Raw genomic sequence first — 24,414 nt, 5'->3', positions numbered from 1 at the left:
TAATGCTGTGTGTTTGGTGGATTATGCTGTGAAGGGCACCGGAGCTTTAACTGCTGTATACGTACACGCCCATAGTCCTGGTGTATCTGCACTATGTAGAGAGTCCTGGTGTATCTGCACTATGTCGCGGTTCATGTAGAGAGTCCTGGTGTATCTGCACTATGTAGAGAGTCCTGGTGTATCTGCACTATGTCGAGAGTCCTGATGTATCTGCACTATGTCGAGAGTCCTGGTGTATCTGCACTATGTAGAGAGTCCTGGTGTATCTGCACTATGTCGAGAGTCCTGATGTATCTGCACTATGTAGAGAGTCCTGGTGTATCTGCACTATGTCGAGAGTCCTGGTGTATCTGCACTATGTAGAGAGTCCTGATGTATCTGCACTATGTCGAGAGTCCTGATGTATCTGCACTATGTAGAGAGTCCTGGTGTATCTGCACTATGTCGAGAGTCCTGGTGTATCTGCACTATGTAGAGAGTCCTGGTGTATCTGCACTATGTCGAGAGTCCTGATGTATCTGCACTATGTAGAGAGTCCTGGTGTATCTGCACTATGTCGAGAGTCCTGGTGTATCTGCACTATGTCGAGAGTCCTGGTGTATCTGCACTATGTAGAGAGTCCTGATGTATCTGCACTATGTCGAGAGTCCTGGTGTATCTGCACTATGTAGAGAGTCCTGGTGTATCTGCACTATGTCGAGAGTCCTGATGTATCTGCACTATGTAGAGAGTCCTGGTGTATCTGCACTATGTCGAGAGTCCTGGTGTATCTGCACTATGTCGAGAGTCCTGGTGTATCTGCACTATGTCGAGAGTCCTGGTGTATCTGCACTATGTCGAGAGTCCTGGTGTATCTGCACTATGTCGAGAGTCCTGGTGTAGCTGCACTATGTAGAGAGTCCTGGTGTATCTGCACTATGTCGCGGTTCATGTAGAGAGTCCTGGTGTATCTGAGATTTTAGAAAAGTTAAATTAACATTGAAGAACACAATTGGAGTTGTTTGAACACATTTACAAGCGATGTACATGTAGCCTTATTTTTCTAAAGAGAAATGGGAGATCACATAAAAGTGTAAAGTCCCTTCCATCTCCTCCTAATAACAGTCCCTTCCATCTCCTCCTAATAACAGTCCCTTCCATCTCCTCCTAATAACAGTCTCTTCCATCTCCTCCTAATAACAGTCCCTTCCGTCTCCTAATAACAGTCCCTTGCATCTCCTCCTAATAACAGTCCCTTCCATCTCCTCCTAATAACAGTCCCTTCCATCTCCTCCTAATAACAGTCCCTTCCATCTCCTCCTAATAACAGTCCCTTCCATCTCCTCCTAATAACAGTCCCTTCCATCTCCTCCTAATAACAGTCCCTTCCATCTCCTCCTAATAACAGTCCCTTCCATCTCCTCCTAATAACAGTCCCTTCCATCTCCTCCTAATAACAGTCCCTTCCATCTCCTCCTAATAACAGTCCCTTCCGTCTCCTCCTAATAACAGTCCCTTCCATCTCCTCCTAATAACAGTCCCTTCCATCTCCTCCTAATAACAGTCCCTTCCATCTCCTCCTAATAACAGTCCCTTCCATCCCCTCCTAATAACAGTCCCTTCCATCCCCTCCTAATAACAGTCCCTTCCATCTCCTCCTAATAACAGTCCCTTCCATCCCCTCCTAATAACAGTCCCTTCCATCTCCTCCTAATAACAGTCCCTTCCATCTCCTCCTAATAACAGTCCCTTCCATCTCCTCCTAATAACAGTCCCTTCCATCTCCTCCTAATAACAGTCCCTTCCGTCTCCTCCTAATAACAGTCCCTTCCATCTCCTCCTAATAACAGTCCCTTCCGTCTCCTCCTAATAAAAGTCCCTTCCATCTCCTCCTAATAACAGTCCCTTCCATCTCCTCCTAATAACAGTCCCTTCCATCTCCTCCTAATAACAGTCCCTTCCATCTCCTCCTAATAACAGTCCCTTCCATCTCCTCCTAATAACAGTCCCTTCCATCTCCTCCTAATAACAGTCCCTTCCATCTCCTCCTAATAACAGTCCCTTCCATCTCCTCCTAATAACAGTCCCTTCCATCTCCTCCTAATAACAGTCCCTTCCATCTCCTCCTAATAACAGTCCCTTCCATCTCCTCCTAATAACAGTCCCTTCCATCTCCTCCTAATAACAGTCCCTTCCATCTCCTCCTAATAACAGTCCCTTCCATCTCCTAATAACAGTCCCTTCCATCTCCTCCTAATAACAGTCCCTTCCATCTCCTCCTAATAACAGTCCCTTCCATCTCCTCCTAATAACAGTCCCTTCCATCTCCTAATAACAGTCCCTTCCATCTCCTCCTAATAACAGTCCCTTCCATCTCCTCCTAATAACAGTCCCTTCCATCTCCTCCTAATAACAGTCCCTTCCATCTCCTCCTAATAACAGTCCCTTCCATCTCCTCCTAATAACAGTCCCTTCCGTCTCCTCCTAATAACAGTCCCTTCCATCTCCTCCTAATAACAGTCCCTTCCATCTCCTCCTAATAACAGTCCCTTCCATCTCCTCCTAATAACAGTCCCTTCCATCTCCTCCTAATAACAGTCCCTTCCATCTCCTCCTAATAACAGTCCCTTCCATCTCCTCCTAATAACAGTCCCTTCCATCTCCTCCTAATAACAGTCCCTTCCATCTCCTCCTAATAACAGTCCCTTCCATCTCCTCCTAATAACAGTCCCTTCCATCTCCTCCTAATAACAGTCCCTTCCATCTCCTCCTAATAACAGTCCCTTCCATCTCCTCCTAATAACAGTCCCTTCCATCTCCTCCTAATAACAGTCCCTTCCATCTCCTCCTAATAACAGTCCCTTCCATCTCCTCCTAATAACAGTCCCTTCCATCTCCTCCTAATAACAGTCCCTTCCATCTCCTCCTAATAACAGTCCCTTCCATCTCCTCCTAATAACAGTCCCTTCCATCTCCTCCTAATAACAGTCCCTTCCATCTCCTCCTAATAACAGTCCCTTCCATCTCCTCCTAATAACAGTCCCTTCCATCTCCTCCTAATAACAGTCCCTTCCATCTCCTCCTAATAACAGTCCCTTCCATCTCCTCCTAATAACAGTCCCTTCCATCTCCTCCTAATAACAGTCCCTTCCGTCTCCTCCTAATAACAGTCCCTTCCATCTCCTCCTAATAACAGTCCCTTCCATCTCCTCCTAATAACAGTCCCTTCCATCTCCTCCTAATAACAGTCCCTTCCATCTCCTCCTAATAACAGTCCCTTCCATCTCCTCCTAATAACAGTCCCTTCCATCTCCTCCTAATAACAGTCCCTTCCATCTCCTCCTAATAACAGTCCCTTCCATCTCCTCCTAATAACAGTCCCTTCCATCTCCTCCTAATAACAGTCCCTTCCATCTCCTCCTAATAACAGTCCCTTCCATCTCCTCCTAATAACAGTCCCTTCCATCTCCTCCTAATAACAGTCCCTTCCATCTCCTCCTAATAACAGTCCCTTCCATCTCCTCCTAATAACAGTCCCTTCCATCTCCTCCTAATAACAGTCCCTTCCATCTCCTCCTAATAACAGTCCCTTCCATCTCCTCCTAATAACAGTCCCTTCCATCTCCTCCTAATAACAGTCCCTTCCATCTCCTCCTAATAACAGTCCCTTCCATCTCCTCCTAATAACAGTCCCTTCCATCTCCTCCTAATAACAGTCCCTTCCATCTCCTCCTAATAACAGTCCCTTCCATCTCCTCCTAATAACAGTCCCTTCCATCTCCTCCTAATAACAGTCCCTTCCATCTCCTCCTAATAACAGTCCCTTCCATCTCCTCCTAATAACAGTCCCTTCCATCTCCTCCTAATAACAGTCCCTTCCATCTCCTCCTAATAACAGTCCCTTCCATCTCCTCCTAATAACAGTCCCTTCCATCTCCTCCTAATAACAGTCCCTTCCATCTCCTCCTAATAACAGTCCCTTCCATCTCCTCCTAATAACAGTCCCTTCCATCTCCTCCTAATAACAGTCCCTTCCATCTCCTCCTAATAACAGTCCCTTCCATCTCCTCCTAATAACAGTCCCTTCCATCTCCTCCTAATAACAGTCCCTTCCATCTCCTCCTAATAACAGTCCCTTCCATCTCCTCCTAATAACAGTCCCTTCCATCTCCTCCTAATAACAGTCCCTTCCATCTCCTCCTAATAACAGTCCCTTCCATCTCCTCCTAATAACAGTCCCTTCCGTCTCCTCCTAATAACAGTCCCTTCCATCTCCTCCTAATAACAGTCCCTTCCATCTCCTCCTAATAACAGTCCCTTCCATCTCCTCCTAATAACAGTCCCTTCCATCTCCTCCTAATAACAGTCCCTTCCATCTCCTCCTAATAACAGTCCCTTCCATCTCCTCCTAATAACAGTCCCTTCCATCTCCTCCTAATAACAGTCCCTTCCATCTCCTCCTAATAACAGTCCCTTCCATCTCCTCCTAATAACAGTCCCTTCCGTCTCCTCCTAATAACAGTCCCTTCCATCCCCTCCTAATAACAGTCCCTTCCGTCTCCTCCTAATAACAGTCCCTTCCATCTCCTCCTAATAACAGTCCCTTCCATCTCCTCCTAATAACAGTCCCTTCCATCTCCTCCTAATAACAGTCCCTTCCATCTCCTCCTAATAACAGTCCCTTCCATCTCCTCCTAATAACAGTCCCTTCCATCTCCTCCTAATAACAGTCCCTTCCATCTCCTCCTAATAACAGTCCCTTCCATCTCCTCCTAATAACAGTCCCTTCCATCTCCTCCTAATAACAGTCCCTTCCATCTCCTCCTAATAACAGTCCCTTCCATCTCCTCCTAATAACAGTCCCTTCCATCTCCTCCTAATAACAGTCCCTTCCATCTCCTCCTAATAACAGTCCCTTCCATCTCCTCCTAATAACAGTCCCTTCCATCTCCTCCTAATAACAGTCCCTTCCATCTCCTCCTAATAACAGTCCCTTCCATCTCCTCCTAATAACAGTCCCTTCCGTCTCCTCCTAATAACAGTCCCTTCCGTCTCCTCCTAATAACAGTCCCTTCCGTCTCCTCCTAATAACAGTCCCTTCCATCTCCTCCTAATAACAGTCCCTTCCATCTCCTCCTAATAACAGTCCCTTCCATCTCCTCCTAATAACAGTCCCTTCCATCTCCTCCTAATAACAGTCCCTTCCATCTCCTCCTAATAACAGTCCCTTCCATCTCCTCCTAATAACAGTCCCTTCCATCTCCTCCTAATAACAGTCCCTTCCATCTCCTCCTAATAACAGTCCCTTCCATCTCCTCCTAATAACAGTCCCTTCCATCTCCTCCTAATAACAGTCCCTTCCATCTCCTCCTAATAACAGTCCCTTCCATCTCCTCCTAATAACAGTCCCTTCCATCTCCTCCTAATAACAGTCCCTTCCATCTCCTCCTAATAACAGTCCCTTCCATCTCCTCCTAATAACAGTCCCTTCCATCTCCTCCTAATAACAGTCCCTTCCATCTCCTCCTAATAACAGTCCCTTCCATCTCCTCCTAATAACAGTCCCTTCCATCTCCTCCTAATAACAGTCCCTTCCATCTCCTCCTAATAACAGTCCCTTCCATCTCCTCCTAATAACAGTCCCTTCCATCTCCTCCTAATAACAGTCCCTTCCATCTCCTCCTAATAACAGTCCCTTCCATCTCCTCCTAATAACAGTCCCTTCCATCTCCTCCTAATAACAGTCCCTTCCATCTCCTCCTAATAACAGTCCCTTCCATCTCCTCCTAATAACAGTCCCTTCCATCTCCTCCTAATAACAGTCCCTTCCATCTCCTCCTAATAACAGTCCCTTCCATCTCCTCCTAATAACAGTCCCTTCCATCTCCTCCTAATAACAGTCCCTTCCATCTCCTCCTAATAACAGTCCCTTCCATCTCCTCCTAATAACAGTCCCTTCCATCTCCTCCTAATAACAGTCCCTTCCATCTCCTCCTAATAACAGTCCCTTCCATCTCCTCCTAATAACAGTCCCTTCCATCTCCTCCTAATAACAGTCCCTTCCATCTCCTCCTAATAACAGTCCCTTCCATCTCCTCCTAATAACAGTCCCTTCCATCTCCTCCTAATAACAGTCCCTTCCATCTCCTCCTAATAACAGTCCCTTCCATCTCCTCCTAATAACAGTCCCTTCCATCTCCTCCTAATAACAGTCCCTTCCATCTCCTCCTAATAACAGTCCCTTCCATCTCCTCCTAATAACAGTCCCTTCCATCTCCTCCTAATAACAGTCCCTTCCATCTCCTCCTAATAACAGTCCCTTCCATCTCCTCCTAATAACAGTCCCTTCCATCTCCTCCTAATAACAGTCCCTTCCATCTCCTCCTAATAACAGTCCCTTCCATCTCCTCCTAATAACAGTCCCTTCCATCTCCTCCTAATAACAGTCCCTTCCATCTCCTCCTAATAACAGTCCCTTCCATCTCCTCCTAATAACAGTCCCTTCCATCTCCTCCTAATAACAGTCCCTTCCATCTCCTCCTAATAACAGTCCCTTCCATCTCCTCCTAATAACAGTCCCTTCCATCTCCTCCTAATAACAGTCCCTTCCATCTCCTCCTAATAACAGTCCCTTCCATCTCCTCCTAATAACAGTCCCTTCCATCTCCTCCTAATAACAGTCCCTTCCATCTCCTCCTAATAACAGTCCCTTCCATCTCCTCCTAATAACAGTCCCTTCCATCTCCTCCTAATAACAGTCCCTTCCATCTCCTCCTAATAACAGTCCCTTCCATCTCCTCCTAATAACAGTCCCTTCCATCTCCTCCTAATAACAGTCCCTTCCATCTCCTCCTAATAACAGTCCCTTCCATCTCCTCCTAATAACAGTCCCTTCCATCTCCTCCTAATAACAGTCCCTTCCATCTCCTCCTAATAACAGTCCCTTCCATCTCCTCCTAATAACAGTCCCTTCCATCTCCTCCTAATAACAGTCCCTTCCATCTCCTCCTAATAACAGTCCCTTCCATCTCCTCCTAATAACAGTCCCTTCCATCTCCTCCTAATAACAGTCCCTTCCATCTCCTCCTAATAACAGTCCCTTCCATCTCCTCCTAATAACAGTCCCTTCCATCTCCTCCTAATAACAGTCCCTTCCATCTCCTCCTAATAACAGTCCCTTCCATCTCCTCCTAATAACAGTCCCTTCCATCTCCTCCTAATAACAGTCCCTTCCATCTCCTCCTAATAACAGTCCCTTCCATCTCCTCCTAATAACAGTCCCTTCCATCTCCTCCTAATAACAGTCCCTTCCATCTCCTCCTAATAACAGTCCCTTCCGTCTCCTCCTAATAACAGTCCCTTCCATCTCCTCCTAATAACAGTCCCTTCCATCTCCTCCTAATAACAGTCCCTTCCATCTCCTCCTAATAACAGTCCCTTCCATCTCCTCCTAATAACAGTCCCTTCCATCTCCTCCTAATAACAGTCCCTTCCATCTCCTCCTAATAACAGTCCCTTCCGTCTCCTCCTAATAACAGTCCCTTCCGTCTCCTCCTAATAACAGTCCCTTCCGTCTCCTCCTAATAACAGTCCCTTCCATCTCCTCCTAATAACAGTCCCTTCCATCTCCTCCTAATAACAGTCCCTTCCATCTCCTCCTAATAACAGTCCCTTCCATCTCCTCCTAATAACAGTCCCTTCCATCTCCTCCTAATAACAGTCCCTTCCATCTCCTCCTAATAACAGTCCCTTCCATCTCCTCCTAATAACAGTCCCTTCCATCTCCTCCTAATAACAGTCCCTTCCATCTCCTCCTAATAACAGTCCCTTCCATCTCCTCCTAATAACAGTCCCTTCCATCTCCTCCTAATAACAGTCCCTTCCATCTCCTCCTAATAACAGTCCCTTCCATCTCCTCCTAATAACAGTCCCTTCCATCTCCTCCTAATAACAGTCCCTTCCATCTCCTCCTAATAACAGTCCCTTCCATCTCCTCCTAATAACAGTCCCTTCCATCTCCTCCTAATAACAGTCCCTTCCATCTCCTCCTAATAACAGTCCCTTCCATCTCCTCCTAATAACAGTCCCTTCCATCTCCTCCTAATAACAGTCCCTTCCATCTCCTCCTAATAACAGTCCCTTCCATCTCCTCCTAATAACAGTCCCTTCCATCTCCTCCTAATAACAGTCCCTTCCATCTCCTCCTAATAACAGTCCCTTCCATCTCCTCCTAATAACAGTCCCTTCCATCTCCTCCTAATAACAGTCCCTTCCATCTCCTCCTAATAACAGTCCCTTCCATCTCCTCCTAATAACAGTCCCTTCCATCTCCTCCTAATAACAGTCCCTTCCATCTCCTCCTAATAACAGTCCCTTCCATCTCCTCCTAATAACAGTCCCTTCCATCTCCTCCTAATAACAGTCCCTTCCATCTCCTCCTAATAACAGTCCCTTCCGTCTCCTCCTAATAACAGTCCCTTCCGTCTCCTCCTAATAACAGTCCCTTCCGTCTCCTCCTAATAACAGTCCCTTCCGTCTCCTCCTAATAACAGTCCCTTCCGTCTCCTCCTAATAACAGTCCCTTCCGTCTCCTCCTAATAACAGTCCCTTCCATCTCCTCCTAATAACAGTCCCTTCCATCTCCTCCTAATAACAGTCCCTTCCATCTCCTCCTAATAACAGTCCCTTCCATCTCCTCCTAATAACAGTCCCTTCCATCTCCTCCTAATAACAGTCCCTTCCATCTCCTCCTAATAACAGTCCCTTCCATCTCCTCCTAATAACAGTCCCTTCCATCTCCTCCTAATAACAGTCCCTTCCATCTCCTCCTAATAACAGTCCCTTCCTTCTCCTAATAACAGTCCCTTCCATCTCCTCCTAATAACAGTCCCTTCCATCTCCTCCTAATAACAGTCCCTTCCATCTCCTCCTAATAACAGTCCCTTCCATCTCCTCCTAATAACAGTCCCTTCCATCTCCTCCTAATAACAGTCCCTTCCATCTCCTCCTAATAACAGTCCCTTCCATCTCCTCCTAATAACAGTCCCTTCCATCTCCTCCTAATAACAGTCCCTTCCATCTCCTCCTAATAACAGTCCCTTCCATCTCCTCCTAATAACAGTCCCTTCCATCTCCTCCTAATAACAGTCCCTTCCATCTCCTCCTAATAACAGTCCCTTCCATCTCCTCCTAATAACAGTCCCTTCCGTCTCCTCCTAATAACAGTCCCTTCCATCTCCTCCTAATAACAGTCCCTTCCGTCTCCTCCTAATAACAGTCCCTTCCGTCTCCTCCTAATAACAGTCCCTTCCGTCTCCTCTAATAACAGTCCCTTCCGTCTCCTCCTAATAACAGTCCCTTCCGTCTCCTCCTAATAACAGTCCCTTCCATCTCCTCCTAATAACAGTCCCTTCCATCTCCTCCTAATAACAGTCCCTTCCATTTCCTCCTAATAACAGTCCCTTCCATCTCCTCCTAATAACAGTCCCTTCCATCTCCTCCTAATAACAGTCCCTTCCATCTCCTCCTAATAACAGTCCCTTCCATCTCCTCCTAATAACAGTCCCTTCCATCTCCTCCTAATAACAGTCCCTTCCATCCCCTCCTAATAACAGTCCCTTCCGTCTCCTCCTAATAACAGTCCCTTCCATCTCCTCCTAATAACAGTCCCTTCCATCTCCTCCTAATAACAGTCCCTTCCATCTCCTCCTAATAACAGTCCCTTCCATCTCCTCCTAATAACAGTCCCTTCCATCTCCTCCTAATAACAGTCCCTTCCATCTCCTCCTAATAACAGTCCCTTCCATCTCCTCCTAATAACAGTCCCTTCCATCTCCTCCTAATAACAGTCCCTTCCATCTCCTCCTAATAACAGTCCCTTCCATCTCCTCCTAATAACAGTCCCTTCCATCTCCTCCTAATAACAGTCCCTTCCATCTCCTCCTAATAACAGTCCCTTCCATCTCCTCCTAATAACAGTCCCTTCCATCTCCTCCTAATAACAGTCCCTTCCATCTCCTCCTAATAACAGTCCCTTCCATCTCCTCCTAATAACAGTCCCTTCCATCTCCTCCTAATAACAGTCCCTTCCATCTCCTCCTAATAACAGTCCCTTCCATCTCCTCCTAATAACAGTCCCTTCCATCTCCTCCTAATAACAGTCCCTTCCGTCTCCTCCTAATAACAGTCCCTTCCGTCTCCTCCTAATAACAGTCCCTTCCGTCTCCTCTAATAACAGTCCCTTCCGTCTCCTCCTAATAACAGTCCCTTCCGTCTCCTCCTAATAACAGTCCCTTCCATCTCCTCCTAATAACAGTCCCTTCCATCTCCTCCTAATAACAGTCCCTTCCATCTCCTCCTAATAACAGTCCCTTCCATCTCCTCCTAATAACAGTCCCTTCCATCTCCTCCTAATAACAGTCCCTTCCTTCTCCTCCTAATAACAGTCCCTTCCATCTCCTCCTAATAACAGTCCCTTCCATCTCCTCCTAATAACAGTCCCTTCCATCCCCTCCTAATAACAGTCCCTTCCGTCTCCTCCTAATAACAGTCCCTTCCATCTCCTCCTAATAACAGTCCCTTCCATCTCCTCCTAATAACAGTCCCTTCCATCTCCTCCTAATAACAGTCCCTTCCATCTCCTCCTAATAACAGTCCCTTCCATCTCCTCCTAATAACAGTCCCTTCCATCTCCTCCTAATAACAGTCCCTTCCATCTCCTCCTAATAACAGTCCCTTCCATCTCCTAATAACAGTCCCTTCCATCTCCTCCTAATAACAGTCCCTTCCATCTCCTCCTAATAACAGTCCCTTCCATCTCCTCCTAATAACAGTCCCTTCCATCTCCTCCTAATAACAGTCCCTTCCATCTCCTCCTAATAACAGTCCCTTCCGTCTCCTCCTAATAACAGTCCCTTCCATCTCCTCCTAATAACAGTCCCTTCCATCTCCTCCTAATAACAGTCCCTTCCATCTCCTCCTAATAACAGTCCCTTCCATCTCCTCCTAATAACAGTCCCTTCCATCTCCTCCTAATAACAGTCCCTTCCATCTCCTCCTAATAACAGTCCCTTCCATCTCCTCCTAATAACAGTCCCTTCCATCTCCTCCTAATAACAGTCCCTTCCATCTCCTCCTAATAACAGTCCCTTCCATCTCCTCCTAATAACAGTCCCTTCCATCTCCTCCTAATAACAGTCCCTTCCATCTCCTCCTAATAACAGTCCCTTCCGTCTCCTAATAACAGTCCCTTGCATCTCCTCCTAATAACAGTCCCTTCCATCTCCTCCTAATAACAGTCCCTTCCATCTCCTCCTAATAACAGTCCCTTCCATCTCCTCCTAATAACAGTCCCTTCCATCTCCTCCTAATAACAGTCCCTTCCATCTCCTCCTAATAACAGTCCCTTCCATCTCCTCCTAATAACAGTCCCTTCCATCTCCTCCTAATAACAGTCCCTTCCATCTCCTCCTAATAACAGTCCCTTCCATCTCCTCCTAATAACAGTCCCTTCCGTCTCCTCCTAATAACAGTCCCTTCCATCTCCTCCTAATAACAGTCCCTTCCATCTCCTCCTAATAACAGTCTCTTCCATCTCCTCCTAATAACAGTCCCTTCCGTCTCCTCCTAATAACAGTCCCTTCCATCTCCTCCTAATAACAGTCCCTTCCATCTCCTCCTAATAACAGTCCCTTCCATCTCCTCCTAATAACAGTCCCTTCCATCTCCTCCTAATAACAGTCCCTTCCGTCTCCTCCTAATAACAGTCCCTTCCGTCTCCTCCTAATAACAGTCCCTTCCGTCTCCTCCTAATAACAGTCCCTTCCATCTCCTCCTAATAACAGTCCCTTCCATCTCCTCCTAATAACAGTCCCTTCCATCTCCTCCTAATAACAGTCCCTTCCATCTCCTCCTAATAACAGTCCCTTCCATCTCCTCCTAATAACAGTCCCTTCCATCTCCTCCTAATAACAGTCCCTTCCATCTCCTCCTAATAACAGTCCCTTCCATCTCCTCCTAATAACAGTCCCTTCCATCTCCTCCTAATAACAGTCCCTTCCGTCTCCTCCATTAATTTATGCCACCACTTCTCCAGGTCGATGGAGTCGGTCCCAAATGGCACCCTATTCCCTTTATAACGCTATGGACCCTGGTCTAAAGTAGTGCACTACTTAGGGAATATAGTCCCTGATCTAAAGTAGTGGACTACTTAGGGAATATATGCCCTGGTCTAAATTAGTGCACTACTTAGGGAATATGTTCTCATTTGGGACACAGCCACAGTCTGACCAATATCTTCAGCAGGGCTTCAGCAGCAGGGCTTCAGCAGCAGGGCTTCAGCAGCAGGTCCCAGAAGGGACTGAGGTTCTCCATCTGTTGCTGAGGGAACGCTAGGCAGATGCCAAACTGGACCATATCCACCACAGATTGTCTCTTTATCGCCCAGCGTGGGAGGGTGGTGTATGATGTAGTGGTGCGGGTTGTGTGTGTGTGTGTGTGTGTGTGTGTGTGTGTGTGTGTGTGTGTGTGTGTGTGTGTGTGTGTGTGTGTGTGTGTGTGTGTGTGTGTGTGTGTGTGTGTGTGTGTGTGTGTGTGTGTGTGTGTGTGTGTGTGATGATACAAAGATAATTGGGGAGGGGTGTCAGGAAATAACACAGAGATCAACTTGAGCCAACTAGAGAGACTTTTACTACCACCGGCCAATGGAAAGGTCCTGACTGGTTTAGCTGTCAACCCATTACAACCCTTCCTATATCCTCTAGCTGTAATTTAAGGTGAGCCACTGTCCAACCAACCCATTACAACCCTTCCTATATCCCACAGCTGTAATTTAAGGTGAGCCACTGTCCAACCAACCCATTACAGCCCTTCCTATATCCCACAGCTGTAATTTAAGGTGAGCCACTGTCCAACCAACCCATTACAACCCTTCCTATATCCTCTAGCTGTAATTTAAGCTGAGCCACTGTCCAACCAACCCATTACAACCCTTCCTATATCCTCTAGCTGTAATTTAAGGTGAGCCACTGTCCAACCAACCCATCTTGGAAGACCAAGGAAATTGAAAAATCATTGTGGCATGTTAAGGCTTCGGCTGTGAGGTTGAAACCAGACATGGGTTTTTTTTTAATCCCAAATGGAACCCTATGGGCCCTGGTCAAAAGTAGTGCACTGTATAGGGATTAGGGTGTAATTTGGGACGCACAAGTGATTGGTAGAAAATGTCAACATCCTGACTCTAGCTACAGGCTGACGTTTATCGTCTGTTTTGATGTGGGTGAAAGCAGAGAGGGCGTGTCCTTATAACCCTGCTCACAGAAGAACAAGAAAATCCATGGAGGACGCAACATTTACACAAATAAATAAATAAATAAATAAACAAACTGATGTACTCCTATGCACTTGTATTCATTAGCATGCACAGAGTTAGATAAACACTTGTTTTATTTAGATTCATGATGCAGGGATTCATCGTAGCTTCAGGGTGTTGGAATACATGTGCAGTCCAAATAGAACCCTATTCCCTTCATAGTGCACTACTTTCACCCTATTCCTTTTATAGTGCACTACTTCCACCCTATTCCCTTCATAGTGCACTATTTCCACCCTATTCCCTTTATAGTTCACTACTTCCACCCTATTCCCTTTAGAGTGCACTACTTTTGACCAGGGCCCATAGCTTGCCATTTGAGACACAGGCTTACTGTAGATTCAGCTCGGGGTGTTTGAATACAGAGAACCAGAAAAGCAACACACTGCTTGTCCGTCCACGTTTTTTTTTTTTCAAATACAGAAACACTCTTGGCGTTGTTATGCAGTACAACAATATTCCTATTACAGGAGAGACAGACAAAAGTTTATAGGATGAATGTGAGGAAGAAAATATGAATACCTAAAACAAGCTGCATAGCCAGCTACACTCTTTATCTAGCTTTATCTAAAACCCAAAAGGATTCTTCGGCTCTCCCCATAGGAGAACCCTTTTAAGTTCCAGATAGAACCCTCTTGGTTCCAGGTAGAACTATTTTGGGTTCCAGGTAGAACTATTTTGGTTCCAGGTAGAACTATTTTTGGTTCCAGGTAGAACTATTTTTGGTTCCAGGTAGAACTATTTTGGTTCCAGGTAGAACTATCTTGGTTCCAGGTAGAACTCTTTTGGGTTCCAGGTAGAACTATTTTGGTTCTAGGTAGAAATATCTTGGTTCCAGGTAGAACTATTTTGGGTTCCAGGGAGAACTATTTTGGGTTCCAGGGAGAACTATTTTGGTTCCAGGTAGAACTATCTTGGTTCCAGGTAGAACTATTTTGGGTTCCAGGTAGAACTATTTTGGTTCCAGGTAGAACTATTTTGGGTTCCAGGTAGAACTATTTTGGTTCCAGGTAGAACTATTTTGGTTCCAGGTAGAACTATTTTGAGTTCCAGGTAGAACTATTTTGGGTTCCAGGTAGAACTATTTTGGTTCCAGGTAGAACTATTTTGGGTTCCAGGTAGAAATATTTTGGTTCCAGGTAGAACTATTTTGGTTCCAGGTAGAACTATTTTGAGTTCCAGGTAGAACTATTTTGGTTCCAGGTAGAACTATTTTGGGTTCCAGGTAGAACTATTTTGGTTCCAGGTAGAACTATTTTTGTTCCAGGTAGAACTATTTTGGGTTCCAGGTGGAACTATTTTGGTTCCAGGTAGAACTATTTCGGTTCCAGGTAGAACTATTTTGGTTCCAGGTAGAACTATTTTGGTTCCAGGTAGAACTATTTTGGTTCCAGGTAGAACCATTTTGAGTTCCAGGTAGAACTATTTTGAGTTCCAGGTAGACCTATTTTGGTTCCAGGTAGAACTATTTTGGTTCCAGGTAGAACTATTTTGGTTCCAGGTAGAACTATTTCGGTTCCAGGTAGAACTATTTTGGTTCCAGGTAGAACTATTTTGGGATCCATGTAAAAACCCTTTCCATAGAGGGTTTATACATGGAACCCGAAAGGGTTCTACCTTGAACCAAAAAGGGTTCTCCTATGGGGATGGCCAAAGAACCCTTATGGAACCTTTTTTTTTCTAAAAGTGTATGATCAGATAGTGGGTGAAAAGTTCCCAATAGCCTGCTCTGTATGCTGTTTGCTGAGACAACCTGTGCGGGGCCAAATGACACCCTAGTCCCTATTTAGTAAACTACTTTTGAGCAGAGCCCACATAGGGAAGGCTGACTCTCTTGCACTGACTTTATACACACTCACTGGACTGTACCAACACACTTACACACTCCAACATATACACACACACACACTACATATGCTCACAAACACACAACACACACACATATTGACGCCATACACACATACACACACACTTGTACACTCTTTCACACTCTTCTCACACACACACTGCTGCTACTCTGTTTATTATCTATCCTGATTGACTAGTCGCTTTTACCCCTACCTACATGTACATATTACCTCAATTACCTCGACTATCTCAACTACCTCGTACTCCTGCACTTTGACTCAGTAGTTACTCCTTGTAATAAGCCTCGTTATTGTTATTTTATTGTTTCACTTTTTTTTAATTTAGCAAATGTTTCTTACTTTTATACTCTGCGTTGTTGGGAAAGAGCTCGTCAGTAAAGGTGTCATGGTAAAGTCTACACCTGTTGTATTCGGTGCATGTGACAAATAACACTTTGTTTACCCTGTTTACTTGCGCATTGGGGTTTAATAAACATAGCTAGCTACGTGCAATTTGTTTTCTCAGCTAGAGTTTGAGTTGTGTCCTGTCTGACAGTGAAATGTGGCTAGGTTATGCCATAGCTTGGATTATGGAGTAGCCAGCTAGTTAGCTAGTGTTGCAAAAGCCTATTGCATGCGTTGTAAGGTTGCAGTGTGACAATTTGCTCAAACTTTGGTGTTGGTTTTGAACTGATGTAGCTAACTAGCTAACTAGCTAACATACAATGCCTTTCTAAAAACCTGTTTCTGCTTTGTCCTTATGGGGTATTGTGGGTAAATTGACGAGGGAAAAAAAACAATTACATTTTTGAATTTTAGAATAAGGCTGTAACATAACAAAATGTGGAAAAAGTCAAGGGGTCTGAATACTTTCCGAATGCACGGTAAGCACGGCGTTGGCCTTCCATGGATTGGATGTTTCTATGACAAGTTATCAATCCTGGTTCATATCTCGCGCAGTGCTGACCCTCACACTCTACAGCTAGCTACACTGAAGACATTGGTAGCTAGCTAGATAGTCATTTGGCTCAAAAAGTATGTATTGCCATGCTGATCATCGCTGCTCAGCATCATCATGGCTTCAAATATTTCTGTCTGATCCACTGTTGTTGTTGTTGTTGTTGTGGTCTTTCAGTTTTTTATATTCTTGTTTGAGTTCTACTCTTGAGCGAGGCAGGTTATCCCCCCCCTCAAACAACAACTGCTGCCCGGTTGCCCTCCTCACCTCTCTGATTCAAATGCGGAAAACACATTTTGGTTGAATGGATTCAGTTGTGCAACTGACTAGGTATCCCACCCCCCCCCTTCCCTTTTTACTGACCGATGGATTCCCATCTCTGTATCTAGGGCTGACCCCCTTTAGTCGACTGGTACATTGTTTGTTCGATAGGCTGTTGGTTGACCGATAATATTTTAGTTGAGTAGTTGCAAAAATAAATTATGGCAATTATGACATGTCTTGATTGACGCCTGTCTCAGTGGACTAATCCATTGTGGAGGCCTGTCTCAGTGGACTAATCCATTATAGAGGCCTGTCTCAGTGGACTAATTCATTATAGAGGCCTGTCTCAGTGGACTAATCCATTATAGAGGCCTGTCTCAGTGGACTAATCCATTATAGAGGCCTGTCTCAGTGGACTAATCCATTATAGAGGCCTGTCTCAGTGGACTAATCCATTATAGAGGCTCTCTCAGTGGACTAATCCATTGTAGAGGCCTGTCTCAGTGGACTAATTCATTGTAGAGGCCTGTCTCAGTGGACTAATCCATTATAGAGGCCTGTCTCAGTGGACTAATCCATTGTGGAGGCCTGTCTCAGTGGACTAATCCATTGTAGAGGCCTGTCTCAGTGGACTAATCCATTATAGAGGCCTGTCTCAGTGGACTAATTCATTATAGAGGCCTGTCTCAGTGGACTAATCCATTGTGGAGGCCTGTCTCAGTGGACTAATCCATTATAGAGGCCTGTCTCAGTGGACTAATTCATTATAGAGGCCTGTCTCAGTGGACTAATCCATTATAGAGGCCTGTCTCAGTGGACTAATCCATTATAGAGGCCCTCTCAGTGGACTAATCCATTGTAGAGGCCTGTCTCAGTGGACTAATTCATTGTAGAGCCCTGTCTCAGTGGACTAATCCATTATAGAGGCCTGTCTCAGTGGACTAATCCATTATAGAGGCCTGTCTCAGTGGACTAATCCATTATGGAGGCCTGTCTCAGTGGACTAATCCATTATGGAGGCCTGTCTCAGTGGACTAATCCATTATAGAGGCCTGTCTCAGTGGACTAATCCATTATAGAGGCCTGTCTCAGTGGACCAATCCATTATAGAGGCCCGTCTCAGTGGACTAATCCATTATAGGGTTAGGGTTAGGGTTAGGGTTAAGGGTTAAATAAGCCAAGGCGCAGCGTGCCGGTAATTCCACACCCTTCATTTAGAAGTGAAAGCGAACGAAACAATAAACAGGATAAACAGAAAGAAACCGTGACGTTCTGGGGGCTGGTCAAAGGCAGCTGCACAAAAACAAGATCCCACAACTCAAGGAGGGAAAAAGGGCTGCCTAAATATGGTTCCCAATCAGAGACAACGATAGACAGCTGCCTCTGACAGCTGCCTCCATACTTGGCCAAAACATAGAAATAAAATACATAGAATGGCAATGTTGAGTAAGGACGCGCACCTGATTACACATGGAAGTAAGCCTGGGCTACCTGGCCTGCGTGCAAATGTAGGGTCTATGAATGTGCCCATTTGGGGATCTGATAGTATTTCTGTCTTAACTCCAACCCCACTAAGTTATTTTTCTTCACCTCAAACAGCAAGTAAACGTGAAATCTATTCTTAATTAACTGACTTGCCTAGTTAAATAAAGGTTAAATAAAATATATACAAAATAACAAAATAAACGTAGGAGTAATGATTCATAAATGGAAAACACACAATGTATTACTGCCTTATAAATGTTTTATAACAGATTCTCCATTCACTTACTAATATACATCTAGTGTAGGTATGGGACTACCAATGTATTTAATCCAGTGTATTTCCATAGCAATGATTTGGGTTTGAACTATAAACACTTACAGCGTTAGATAGGATCTGTAAGGCTAATTAAAACATGAAAATAATTACAAACATAAAGAGAAGCCCCGGGCCAATTCAATCTGCTCACTGGGAGAAGTGTATGTTGTAGTCATTTAGCAGACACTCTTATACAGAGAGACTTACAGTTTAGTACATTCATCTTAACATAGCTTGGTGGGAGGGGAGGGGGTAAGTCAAGTACGAGTGTTAGTTCACAAATGGCAAGGGTGTTATTTATTTGATTTTATTATTATTGTTATTATTATTTATTTATTTTGGGGGGGGGGGGGGTGGGAGGGTGCTGTGAGACGATCGTCATTGGGAAGTTGGTTCCACCGTTGGGTTGCCAGGACAGAGAGGAGTTTTGACTGGGCAGAGCGGGAGCTGCCCTGCCGTAGAGGTGGCAGAATGAAGTACGCAGGTTGCTGTGTAGAGAGGGGCAGTTCCTTCTAAACTACTTTTGACCAGAGTGTATTACTTTTATTTTCAAACTCGGTCAGCTGGACTTTTTTACATGCTCAGCTCCAGTTCTGATAGAATATTCCAGACAGACAGGTCCAGTTCTGATAGAATATTCCAGACAGACAGGTCCAGTTCTGATAGAATATTCCAGACAGGTCCAGTTCTGATAGAATATTCCAGACAGGTCCAGTTCTGATAGAATATTCCAGACATGTCCAGTTCAGATAGAATATTCCAGACAGGTCCAGTTCTGACAGAATATTCCAGACATTTCTGACTTTATAAATTATATAATTCAGATGAACCAAAGCACTAGAAGAGTTGTATATTTCACATCAATTTAACATGTAAAAGATAAATGGAGGTGACATGAACCTAAAACAAATTAACATGAAAATTCATCCATTTGAGAGGAGTGCTTTTTCCCATTTTTAACTTTAGGTAAATTAAATGTTTATACATATGTAAATGTTTTCATTTAAAATAATGGATTGGTGGATTTGGAATTTCTTATTATTTCGGCCTTATCTCTTAATTATATTGCTGGATTGAATCCCCGAGCTGACTTGGTAAAAGTCTGTCGTTCTGCCAACTGTTCCCCTGAACAAGGCAGTTAACCCACTGTTCCCCTGAACAAGGCAGTTAACCCACTGTTCCCCTGAACAAGGCAGTTAACCCACTGTTCCCCTGAACAAGGCCGTTAACCCACTGTTTCCCTGAACAAGGCAGTTAACCCACTGTTCCCCTGAACAAGGCAGTTAACCCACTGTTCCCCTGAACAAGGCGGTTAACCCACTGTTCCCCTGAACAAGGCAGTTAACCCACTGTTCCCCTGAACAAGGCCGTTAACCCACTGTTCCCCTGAACAAGGCGGTTAACCCACTGTTCCCCTGAACAAGGCGGTTAACCCACTGTTCCCCTGAACAAGGCGGTTAACCCACTGTTCCCCTGAACAAGGCAGTTAACCCACTGTTCCCCTGAACAAGGCAGTTAACCCACTGTTCCCCTGAACAAGGCCGTTAACCCACTGTTCCCCTGAACAAGGCGGTTAACCCACTGTTCCCCTGAACAAGGCAGTTAACCCACTGTTCCCCTGAACAAGGCAGTTAACCCACTGTTCCCCTGAACAAGGCGGTTAACCCACTGTTCCCCTGAACAAGGCGGTTAACCCACTGTTCCCCTGAACAAGGCGGTTAACCCACTGTTCCCCTGAACAAGGCGGTTAACCCACTGTTCCCCTGAACAAGGCCGTTAACCCACTGTTCCCCTGAACAAGGCAGTTAACCCACTGTTCCCCTGAACAAGGCGGTTAACCCACTGTTCCCCTGAACAAGGCGGTTAACCCACTGTTCCCCTGAACAAGGCCGTTAACCCACTGTTCCCCTGAACAAGGCCGTTAACCCACTGTTCCCCTGAACAAGGCGGTTAACCCACTGTTCCCCTGAGCAAGGCCGTTAACCCACTGTTCCCCTGAACAAGGCAGTTAACCCACTGTTCCCCTGAACAAGGCGGTTAACCCACTGTTCCCCTGAACAAGGCAGTTAACCCACTGTTCCCCTGAACAAGGCAGTTAACCCACTGTTCCCCTGAACAAGGCGGTTAACCCACTGTTCCCCTGAACAAGGCAGTTAACCCACTGTTCCCCTGAACAAGGCAGTTAACCCACTGTTCCCCTGAACAAGGCGGTTAACCCACTGTTCCCCTGAACAAGGCGGTTAACCCACTGTTCCCCTGAACAAGGCCGTTAACCCACTGTTCCCCTGAACAAGGCCGTTAACCCACTGTTCCCCTGAACAAGGCCGTTAACCCACTGTTCCCCGGGGCGCCGAAGACGTGGATATTGATTAAAGCAGCCCCCCCAACATCTCTCTGATTCAGAGGGGTTGGGTTAAATACAGAAGACACATTTCAGTTGAAAGCATTCAGTTATACAACTGAAATGGTATCCCCCTTTCCCTTTCCAACTGACTAGGTATCCCCCCTTTCCCTTTCCAACTGACTAGGTATCCCCCTTTCCAACTGACTAGGTATCCCCCCTTTCCCTTTCCAACTGACTAGGTATCCCCCCTTTCCCTTCCCAACTGACTAGGTATCCCCCCTTTCCCTTTCCAACTGACTAGGTATCCCCCTTTCCCTTTACAACTGACTAGGTATCCCCCCTTTCCCTTTCCAACTGACTAGGTATCCCCCCTTTCCCTTTCCAACTGACTAGGTATCCCCCCTTTCCCTTTCCAACTGACTAGGTATCCCCCTTTCCCTTTCCAACTGACTAGGTATCCCCCCTTTCCCTTTCCAACTGACTAGGTATCCCCCTTTCCCTTTCCAACTGACTAGGTATCCCCCTTTCCCTTTCCAACTGACTAGGTATCCCCCCTTTCCCTTTCCAACTGACTAGGTATCCCCCTTTCCCTTTACAACTGACTAGGTATCCCCCCTTTCCCTTTCCAACTGACTAGGTATCCCCCTTTCCCTTTCCAACTGACTAGGTATCCCCCCTTTCCCTTTCCAACTGACTAGGTATCCCCCTTTCCAACTGACTAGGTATCCCCCCTTTCCCTTTCCAACTGACTAGGTATCCCCCTTTCCCTTTCCAACTGACTAGGTATCCCCCCTTTCCAACTGACTAGGTATCCCCCCTTTCCCTTTCCAACTGACTAGGTATCCCCCCTTTCCCTTTCCAACTGACTAGGTATCCCCCTTTCCAACTGACTAGGTATCCCCCTTTCCCTTTACAACTGACTAGGTATCCCCCCTTTCCCTGTACAACTGACTAGGTATCCCCCTTTCCCTTTACAACTGACTAGGTATCCCCCCTTTCCAACTGACTAGGTATCCCCCTTTCCCTTTACAACTGACTAGGTATCCCCCCTTTCCCTGTACAACTGACTAGGTATCCCCCTTTCCAACTGACTAGGTATCCCCCCTTTCCAACTGACTAGGTATCCCCCCTTTCCAACTGACTAGGTATCCCCCTTTCCCTTTACAACTGACTAGGTATCCCCCTTTCCCTTTCCAACTGACTAGGTATCCCCCCTTTCCCTTTCCAACTGACTAGGTATCCCCCCTTTCCAACTGACTAGGTATCCCCCATTTCCCTTTCCAACTGACTAGGTATCCCCCCTTTCCAACTGACTAGGTATCCCCCCTTTCCCTTCCCAACTGACTAGGTATCCCCCTTTCCAACTGACTAGGTATCCCCCTTTCCCTTTCCAACTGACTAGGTATCCCCCTTTCCCTTTCCAACTGACTAGGTATCCCCCCTTTACAACTGACTAGGTATCCCCCTTTACAACTGACTAGGTATCCCCCTTTCCCTTTCCAACTGACTAGGTATCCCCCCTTTCCAACTGACTAGGTATCCCCCTTTCCCTTTCCAACTGACTAGGTATCCCCCCTTTCCCTTTCCAACTGACTAGGTATCCCCCCTTTCCCTTCCCAACTGACTAGGTATCCCCCCTTTCCCTTTCCAACTGACTAGGTATCCCCCCTTTCCCTTCCCAACTGACTAGGTATCCCCCCTTTCCCTTCCCAACTGACTAGGTATCCCCCTTTCCCTTCCCAACTGACTAGGTATCCCCCTTTCCCTTTCCAACTGACTAGGTATCCCCCCTTTCCCTTCCCAACTGACTAGGTATCCCCCCTTTCCCTTTCCAACTGACTAGGTATCCCCCTTTCCCTTTCCAACTGACTAGGTATCCCCCCTTTCCCTTCCCAACTGACTAGGTATCCCCCCTTTCCCTTTCCAACTGACTAGGTATCCCCCCTTTCCCTTTCCAACTGACTAGGTATCCCCCCTTTCCCTTCCCAACTGACTAGGTATCCCCCCTTTCCCTTCCCAACTGACTAGGTATCCCCCCTTTCCCTTTCCAACTGACTAGGTATCCCCCCTTTCCCTTTCCAACTGACTAGGTATCCCCCCTTTCCCTTTCCAACTGACTAGGTATCCCCCTTTCCCTTTCCAACTGACTAGATATCCCCCCTTTCCCTTCCCAACTGACTAGGTATCCCCCTTTCCCTTTCCAACTGACTAGGTATCCCCCTTTACAACTGACTAGGTATCCCCCTTTCCCTTTCCAACTGACTAGGTATCCCCCCTTTCCCTTTCCAACTGACTAGGTATCCCCCCTTTCCCTTCCCAACTGACTAGGTATCCCCCCTTTCCCTTTCCAACTGACTAGGTATCCCCCCTTTCCCTTCCCAACTGACTAGGTATCCCCCCTTTCCCTTCCCAACTGACTAGGTATCCCCCTTTCCCTTCCCAACTGACTAGGTATCCCCCCTTTCCCTTTCCAACTGACTAGGTATCCCCCTTTCCCTTTCCAACTGACTAGGTATCCCCCCTTTCCCTTTCCAACTGACTAGGTATCCTCCTTTCCCTTTCCAACTGACTAGGTATCCTCCTTTCCCTTTCCAACTGACTAGGTATCCCCCTTTCCAACTGACTAGGTATCCCCCTATTCCATTTCCCTTTCCCTAATATTATTGCCTTCATCTGTATGATGTATGGAATAACTCAACACAACCAGCAACCTTTTGAAGAATATTTGTGTCTTTTTCACAGTGGAGAAATCATTGTAAATAGTTTTCACAGTGGAGAAATCATTGTAAATAGTTTTCACAGTGGAGAAATCATTGTAAATAGTTTTCACAGTGGAGAAATCATTGTAAATAGTTTTCACTGTGGAGAAATCATTGTAAATAGTTTTCACAGTGGAGAAATCATTGTAAATAGTTTTCACAGTGGAGAAATCATTGCAGGGTCATCCCTGCTATTAATTACACAACACTGCTATCCTTATTAGCGTTCCAATAGTCTGTATTGTGAGATGATTGAATCATTGTGGGGGTTTGGCATACGGTCTGGGTGTGGCCTTTGTTAAGCCGCTTTGTGACGGTACAGAGACTGCATTAGGGCTGTGTGTTCATCCATGCAGCTTTGCGTGTGCGTGCGTGCGTGCGTGCGTTCGTTCGTTCCGTGTGTAACTGTGTGTGTGTGTGCGTGTGTATTGCCGTATGCTTGTGTGTGTGTGTGTGTGTGTGTAAGTTACACATCCCTTCCCAGCTAGACCATGTGGTCTGTGTAATACATCATAACACTTCCCTTTCCCAGCTAGACCATGTGGTCTGTGTAATACATCATAACACTTCCCTTTCCCAGCTAGACCATGTGGTCTGTGTAATACATCATAACACTTCCCTTCCCAGCTAGACCATGTGGTCTGTGTAATACATCATAACACTTCCCTTCCCAGCTAGACCATGTGGTCTGTGTAATACATCATAACACTTCCCTTTCCCAGCTAGACCATGTGGTCTGTGTAATACATCATAACACTTCCCTTCCCAGCTAGACCATGTGGTCTGTGTAATACATCATAACACTTCCCTTTCCCAGCTAGACCATGTGGTCTGTGTAATACATCATAACACTTTCCTTTCCCAGCTAGACCATGTGGTCTGTGTAATACATCATAACACTTCCCTTCCCAGCTAGACCATGTGGTCTGTGTAATACATCATAACACTTCCCTTCCCAGCTAGACCATGTGGTCTGTGTAATACATCATAACACTTCCCTTTCCCAGCTAGACCATGTGGTCTGTGTAATACATCATAACACTTCCCTTTCCCAGCTAGACCATGTGGTCTGTGTAATACATCATAACACTTC

At 45.7% G+C, this 24,414-nt stretch overlaps 1 protein-coding gene across 2 annotated transcripts in view; it reads left to right on the top strand.

Moving 5' to 3' along the window:
- LOC106591943 (netrin receptor DCC) overlaps positions 1–24,414 on the top strand; it is a 586,418-nt gene that overhangs the window by 142,709 nt on the left and 419,295 nt on the right. The window lies entirely within an intron of this gene.

This window comes from Salmo salar, chromosome 01 (genome assembly GCF_965601325.2).
Source record: "Salmo salar chromosome 01, fSalSal1, whole genome shotgun sequence".
Lineage (NCBI taxonomy): Eukaryota > Metazoa > Chordata > Actinopteri > Salmoniformes > Salmonidae > Salmo > Salmo salar.
Note: the sequence above shows the minus strand (reverse complement) of the source record. Positions and strands in the feature narration are given on the sequence as shown.